Source organism: Heterocephalus glaber, unplaced genomic scaffold (assembly GCF_053883595.1).
Source record: "Heterocephalus glaber isolate CG9 unplaced genomic scaffold, H.glaber_assembly_v1.0 deba00001509, whole genome shotgun sequence".
Lineage (NCBI taxonomy): Eukaryota > Metazoa > Chordata > Mammalia > Rodentia > Bathyergidae > Heterocephalus > Heterocephalus glaber.
The window spans coordinates 13,177,124-13,185,524 of NW_028258325.1; the positions used below are offsets into that span (position 1 = coordinate 13,177,124).

Here is an 8,401-nt window from a genome sequence, read left to right on the forward strand (position 1 = left end):
GCACAATAAAGTCCTTTTCCTTATATCTCTCTTCTTACTGTAGTCAGAAAGTGACAAGGTGTAAAAAGATTTAATGAACAGAAGGGAGGAATTTTGTGGTTTCCTTGTGTTTTTAGTCATTAATGGAGCATCCTCCATCCTAGAAAATATAGATTTATGGTATGTTAGGCAAAATAAATTATTATTATTACAACCACTCACTAAGAAAGTGCTCTATACTACACACTGTAATTTCATGGTTGCACTTAATTTTTGAAGCAATTGGATCAGGTATTACTCCTATTTTATAGATGAGAATATTGAGGCTCACAGAGGTTGAGTTATTTTTCCCAGGTCATATTACAGATTAGCAATTGAGCCTTTTTTCCTTGTTGCAAAATTTTAGACTCCTAATCATTGTATTATATCATCTCTCTAAATCCTATATCTTTATGTTAAATACATAGGGAAGAAGCAATGAGGTAGAGACTAAGTTATTCAATGCTCTAGCAATACGCCATCTATTTATATACTTGATGAATATACAATACAAATATTATTTGCAAAGGATAGTGCAGATCATTGAAATAATGTAGGCAAAGAAGAATAAAACATAGTCTGATTCTCCTTGTATAAACACTAACTTAGAACTTTATTGAGGGTGGGCGATGTGTACAAAATTAGAGAGCAGAAATGAATGAAGTGGGAGGAGTGGAGAAATTCCCATTGTGGGTTGAATATGGCAATAATACAACTTTCAAAATTAGAAAAGTAGCCATTTTATATTTCATATTATAATTTCAATTACAATGGTATCACTGTGGCAGTCTTAGAAGTTATCCCAGGTTGGGGCCAACTAAGGCTACAGACGAAGGAGTCTGCTTTGTATCTATTGTTAGTAACCCAGTGAGCCAATAAAGCGAAATAGTGCCTGGGAAGTTAATTTCAACATTAGCTCTCAAACCCAGGCCCACAGCAATCATTCTTACACTTTTTAAAATGTGCGTTCTTGCTGCAACAAACAAGACATTAGCTAGGAGGCAAATCTAAGTGCAAAAGAGCTTGAGAAAACTTGGAATTATTCCTTAAATCATGTCAAAGAAAATCTGCAAAATTATGGATTATTTAAAGTCATGGGAAAATATCTTTGTGTGTAGCAAAGTAACAAATTTCCCCTGGAGGGATATTAGTGACCAAATTCATCTGTGCTAACAGTTGCTGAGCTGAACTGTTTAATCTGTCAGGTTATAAACTATTTTCTCTTAGTTGGAACAATAAAAACATTAAGCATGAATTCAAAAGAGTCAGGTTATAGTTTTGGAGTTTGTTTCAATAGGAGTTTAATTCCATCCATCAAATCCATTTTCTGAACCTTCAAATGTTTTGCTGTCTATGTTGTTCCTTTGTGTAGCTGTTCTTGGTTCTGTACAAGCACTAAAACAGTTCATTTTTCAACGTTTGTAAGAGCCAGTCCTTCTGACTCCCAAATCTCATTCTCAGCACAGTCTGCTGCATTGTTTCATCTCGTGAACGAGTAGGCGTTCTGCCTACTTTTAGCATTCCATGTTTGTGGGGCTACAAGGGCAAAGAGAATATTGTCAAACCAAAGCCCCTCTCAGATCAGCTTATTTGTGCTATTTTTGTGCTATTTTTTTTCTGGTAGCTGAAAGGCTCTTTCCTGCCAAAATCGATAAGAAGGTGCTTGAAAAGTCAACCTTATGAATAATTCCATTTTTGTATGTGTGCTGAGGGGGCTTCTGGCATTTCTGTGCAGGGTCAGTTGGTGACCCTACTTCCATTTGCTGAACATTTATCTTTGCTACATGTTTTGATCTTTTTAGCCTGTACAGCAAGAAATCATCATAGCAAATCATACTGTCACACCACAGGCTGGTTTAATTTTAAGTTTCTGTGAAGGCTTTTAAACAAAATCTTTGTATTGAGGTGGGGCTCTTGTGACTTCCTATTTCTGGTTGGCTTGTATGAGATCTTTTACAACGTGTGAATGGCATGGAGAATATGTGGCCTAGAGAAAATATTTAAAAATGTTTCCATAATGTTGTAAAATTTATAACAAAAAAGAATATTTACATGGACTTAACCAAGAAATAACACCTGACAGTTTAAGGCAACTGGCAAGAAAACACATGTGTACTGGTTTCCAGAAATTGACTCATTTGAATGTTTGCTTGGATAATATAAGTGCAACTGATTCTGCCACTCACCAGGAGTGTGACTTTGGGTAAATCACGTCACTTCTCTGAACCTTGGGAAAGACTGAAATAGAAGCACTTGCCTGACCAAATTTAGGAGGTAGTGAGAGATAATAAATGGGTGGATAATAAATGAGAGAATGTTTAATTAAATATAAATTGTTTTGAAAAGAAGAAGGGAAGAATTAAAGTGAAATTTAAATGTAAATACATTAGTGGTGCCAATGTGATACCTAAATAGAATGATTTAGCAATAGTAATGATGATGTTAACTTGTCAGGAAAATGATCTTGAAACTGAACATTACAGAGATGATAGCATCTCTCTCTTTTCTTTTACTATTGTTCTTTGTCAAATGAATCTTTTAACAAATGAGATTTTCTTGTGGATTTGGATGTCTTTATCCATCTTTTGACTTACTTTGATTGCTTGTAAAGATGGGAGGAGGTGAGGACAGCCTAATTTTCAAACTCAAGCAGAGAACAGAAGATGCAAAAACAGGTGAGGAGGACAAGAGATAATGGATCCAGGCCCCAAACAAACACAAATGAAGTCTTTCAAATGATTTTAAACATTAACAGAAAAAACAGGTGCTTCAATTTGATCAGCAGCGAACAGGTAAGTTAATTATTAGCCTGGGAATGGTTTTTTATATTTTGATAAACGCCAGCCTTCAACAGCTAAATTGTATGCAACTTGTCTGCTCCCCCAAATTGCAACAATATTTTTTCAAAATATGATTATTATGCTTTTAAAAGCAATTTTAAATACCTATTTTACTTATTTTTCATAGCAATTTTGTAACATGTGCAAAGAGAGGTGAATCTGGGCAGAGATTTAATTGACTTCATATGGAAGACAGATATCTGGTGGGCTTTCTGTAGAAAGAGCAGGCATTGTATCCTTGATCCAAGTAGGACATAAGAAGAGCAAGCAGCTGAACATACTTACTAGACTTTGTCTTATTTTCAAAGAAATATTTTTGAAATTACATAAATCACAACATGACTGAAAAAGAAATTCCACAAATACCATATATTGAGAATTTAGGAAGAAAGATTTAGTATTGCCAAATCCATTGACCAGGGCCTTCAATTATAAATAGATTTACTGAAATTTCAGTGGTTCATTTTGCCCATTTGATTCCTACAAATGAGTTTCCCACCTATCTTTCCTCTTACTTGAATTTAGCTTCATCCAACAGTATGAAAATACTTATTGAGCATCTAAAATCTGTGAAAGACCATGTTAGGTTTTGTGAATTCATAACTTCTGGATCTTGCAAGAAGACTCTACCTCAGTTGTATTTAATAGACCTTTCCATAGCGAGAGAAAACTATGAATCCAATATGGCAGCCACTAGACACAGGTGGTTACAGAGCACTTGAAGACTGTAGGAGTTGGAGTGACCAAATTAATTTAACACTTTCATTTTACTTAATTTAAATTTAAATTTAAATATGTGTATGTGGCTAGTGGTATTATACAGTGGACCCTTGACTTATGAAATCAATTTGTTCCTGAGGGCTGGTTGTAACTCAAGATGGTCAATTGCCTTCAAAGTTCTCTCTTCTATATAATTTTAGGCCACATTTGTTTCCAGGCAGATCTCAGTGTCCTTAGAGAGACACTGGCCCAAGATTTCTCAATTAGTCCCACATAGGAAAGGATGTTGTAATGTTCCTTCCAGAACTCTTTAAGGGTTAAATCTGTATCTGAGACCATCTGGAAGCATAAGCAGCCAGCATTCAGGTCATAACTCAAGGCTTTAGTCATAAATTAAAACTAAAATTCCCATCATAACTCAAGTTGTTTGTATGTCAGGCCAATTGTAACTCAAGGGTCCACTGTATTTGGTATATGATTCTAGAGTGAAATCATAAAATATTTTCTGGTGATATTTTTGTAAAGACTTTGGAGAAGTTCCATTTTTATATGTATTCTATATAGGAATTAAGGCAGTGAAAATGTTTCCCCTCACTTCTTTCTCCAACACACACATTTCTGTTTTTACTGTGTTATTGCAGTGTCTTCTTCTTTTTTTAAAAAATAAACTTTGCATGTCTGCTGATCCGGTTTGGTACTACAGTCACAATTGTCTGGTCTGGTTGATGTTCTCTTCTCTCCTTTTTCCTTCCCCAGGTTCATAGCATCTTGCAAGAGGAGTCTTTTTACCACTTGGGACCTCAGTCAAGAAATGTACTTATTATGTGTGAGTCTAATGATACCCATCTTTCACCATAATTCTTCCACTTCAGGCCATGTATTAACCACCTATTTTGTCAAATTTTTCTGATTGCTCTATGAGGATGCTATCTCTTTTCAACATGCAGACATAAAGGTTGATATAATAGAATCCATAACCTTATTAAGGTTTCTGTAGTCATGCAAAATCTGGTGTGATTATCTCTCTAACATCATTTCAGACCCTCTGGCTTTGCTCACTGTGCACAAGCTTTATAGTTTTCTCACAATTCCTATAACACATGAACATCCTACTGTCAAGGAGTCTTGCACTTCCCTTGTTTTATGCTCAAGTTTAATTATCATCTCATTACAGAGGCTATTTTTTGCTCTCTATCTAAAGAAGTCCATAATACAGTCTATAATGAAAGCTCAGTGAGGGAAGGCATGTTGCTTTTTCCTCTATCCCTAAGTGTATCTCCACTGTCTCAATAGGGATTGAAAATTAGTAATTGTTAAGAAATTTTCCTTGAGTCAACAAATAAGTCAGTCCAAGTATTCATAAAATTTAATTCATAACAGATGGTGAGTGTGACTCTATAATAGCCATTGATAACCTTGTGGACATAAATTCTTACCTGCTCCATATACTTTTTTGTGGATAGATGATAGCTCAAAACTCAAACATTTCTGGATGTATCACCTGGTAAAGTGTTTGCAAATATGAATAATGCAATGTTGTTCTGACCCAGGAGAAGTACCTTATTTATTGGTGGTGGGAGATGTGTAAATAATTAATTATAATATTGAGGGACAAATTCATGGACAGAGGAACATACTTCCTGCATCTCCTGCAGAAGAACTAGCGAAGGTCTGTAAAGGGGGCGTACAACAGCTGTGATGTCAAGGCACCACGTTTTTGACATTTCAACATAATGTAACATGGGGTGGTAGAAAAAGTTTGAGTTCTGAAGTTTGAAGGGCCCGAATTTTGGGCCATGTTTCACTATTTCTTACTCATGTGACTTAGGCTAACTACACAAACTTGAAGCATCTTAATTTTCTTGCTGTGGAATGGGAAAAGGCAAATAAGACCCTCATCAGAGGATTGTTGTGGGAATTAAGGACCACACATGTCTTACAGGGACAACAGTGAATATTTCCTTCTGTTTTCCCTTTCCCCATTTAACATACCTCTTCAAGTAGGAAGGAGATAATTTTTATATAATTTAGTGAAGCTACAAGTGCAATTCTACTGAAATGTTTTTGCCAGAGTAAATCGAAAATGTCCACCATTCCACATAAAGTGTTTATCTGTTCCATATTAACTTCTAGAAAATGGGGTATTTTCTCCCCAGGGATATGGGGCTTTCCAGAGCTTATGATGCTTTGACCCTAGGAGATGTCAATATTTAGTGAGGTCGAAGCATTGAGAGTAGAAATATCTGTAGCTTCTAGGGAATGAAACTAAGCATTGTAGCGGTCTCTCTACATAGGTTTTATGCCCAAAGAAGATGTTATTTATTAGAATACACTCTGCTCTCTCCTTAGAGGTGTAGTTTTATGATGCTCAGACCTCCATCAACAGTGGGGGAATGAATTTTACAAGATAGCTACAATTATAGTCATACAATGTGTTTGGGTCATTGATCCATTTCTGGCTCCTGCTTTATGCCTTGGCAGTATTTATGTTTAAATGGTTTTTCAGGTGCTGCACTTGAATGTATATTTGTATAGCACTTTTTAATCTTAGTGGTTTCTCACATATATCTTCCTTACTTAAAATGTGCTTCCCTTCAATGTCCACAAAGTAATCCTTTTACCTATTTCAAGACTTTGGTAAGGTCACCTTTGCGAGTCCTTTCATTGGCCTTCTTTGAAAGTTAGAAAATTTCTCCACTTACCACTTCTTTGCCCTTTCTCCATTTCTCCATAACAGGTACTGTGTTATAATATATTTTGCCAGTTACTTTTTATTGTGTTTGTGATCAGTCCCCTCTGTCTGGAGTGTTGGCTTCATGTTGGAAGACTTTTGGGCCCTTCAGTTTATATCTACAATAAGACCAGATAGTGAACAGTGATTTAATCATATTTATTGAGTGAATTAATAAATATGTTTTCTCTTTGTGTTCTCAGAAAATCCTGAGATATAGTTTGAATGTTTGTTCATAGTTTAGAGATAACATATAGTAGAAAAATAAAAAAGTGACATGTCTAATTCTTGATTTTCTCTCAATGTGGGGCTCTTGCTCAACTTTCTAAGCATGAAGCAGTTCCAGAAAGTGTCATTCAAAGCCTTTTTTGGAGCACTGGAATTTCAAACCTCAAATCCTCTTATCCTTATGACATTCTAAGGCATTTATTGCATAACATTTTCCTTGTGCCTCTGCTAATTCCCCATAGTACAACTGAAAGTATTGTACCTGCTAATTTATTCATATACAGTTTTGAATTCCTTTTAAATACATTTGAAACTGTTATTTAGTTTTATTAAAATTAAACACACATATATATGTATATATGTACATACAATATTAAGAAATTGCAAGCGCTGTGGCTTGTGTCTAGATGTCCCCTCAAAGCCTTATGTAGACATAGGTGGGGCTTTTCAGAAGTGGCTAGATCTAAAGTGTGTGATGCTAGGATTAAGGGTGTGTGATTGCTAAATTAGGCCACTGTTCCAGAGGTAGGGCCTTCTGGGCTGCCATCCCACTGCTCCTGGTCTAGAGGAAGGGGCTTCTGGGCCACCATACCTGCCATTACTCCCGGCCCCTGTCCCATTTCTCCCAGCTCAGAGGAGGTGAGCTGCGTGGGTACCAACAGCACCCCCGCCTCCCCCCAGTTGAAATGAGAAAACACATAAATAAGTCTCAAAACCAGACTTCCAGATCACCTACAGCAACCCCAAAGTGAAATGAGATGGAACACTCTGATACTCAACCACCTGGATCCACTCAATTGGCAACAAAAGGGGACCTGGAAAAAATGAAATCAGAAATAATTTCTCAGATAACAGGAGAAATTGTGCTCCTAGTGCAAGACATGATTAATAAATCTAGAGAGGAGCTCAGGAACATGATGGAATCCCAACATAGGAAACAAATGGAATCCATAAAACAGATGCAAATAGATTTCCAGCAGATGAAAAACTCCACTGAAAGTCTACACAGCAGAATGAGTCAATGTGAGGACAGAATTTTAGATATGGACGATAAGACTGCAAATAATGGCCAGGAAAAGAAAAATTGCTTCAAAATTGTCTAGCACCTGCTAGACAATGCAAAGAAGAATAACATAAGACTGATCGGAGTCAATGAAGAAACAGGAGAGAGTGGAGATGACATAAAAAAAATATTCACGGAAGTGCTGGCAGAAAACTTCCCAAGCAGGGGAAAAGAACTTGACATACAGATAAGTGAGGCATATTGGACTCCAAATAGCCTTGATCAAAAAAAAAATCTACACATAGGCATATAATAGTTAAGATTTCAGAAACTCAACAGAAGAACAAAGTTCTACAAGCAGTTAGAGAAAAGAAACAAATCACATACAAAGGAAAGCACATCAGAATCACAGCAGACTTCTCAACACAAACCATCAAGGCAAGAAGAGCTTGGAGTGACATATTCCAAGCCCTAAAGGAAAACAGCCTCCAACCCAGATTGATGTACCCTGCAAAACTATCTTTCAAAATTGATGGAGAAATATGATACTTTCATGACAAAGAGCACCTTAGGAACTTCATGAATACCAAACCAGCACTCCAAAGAATTTTACACAATATCCTAGGAACAGACATTGAGGATCACAATGCCAGGAAGCAAAGCAGAATGAACCCATCTGGCATGACAAGAAATTAAATGTAAAGGGGGAGAGCCCAACAAAAAGAACAAGTCATGGTAATGACAAGTCAATACGTTTCAGTTATAACCATCAACGTTAATGGTCTCAATTCACCAATCAAAAGAAATAGACTGGCAGAATGGGTCAAGAAGCAAAATCCAATAATATGCTGCATACAAGAA

General features: G+C 36.3%; 1 long non-coding RNA gene across 1 annotated transcript in view; it reads left to right on the forward strand.

Annotated features, from left to right (window-relative positions):
- Positions 1-8,099, forward strand: part of LOC110349663 (uncharacterized) — a 49,815-nt gene extending 41,716 nt beyond the window's left edge. Inside the window, exon 3 of the long non-coding RNA XR_002395805.2 lies at positions 4,335-8,099. This is a non-coding gene — a long non-coding RNA (uncharacterized LOC110349663). The remainder of the gene's footprint in view (positions 1-4,334) is intronic.
- Positions 8,100-8,401: the final 302 nt, after the last annotated feature.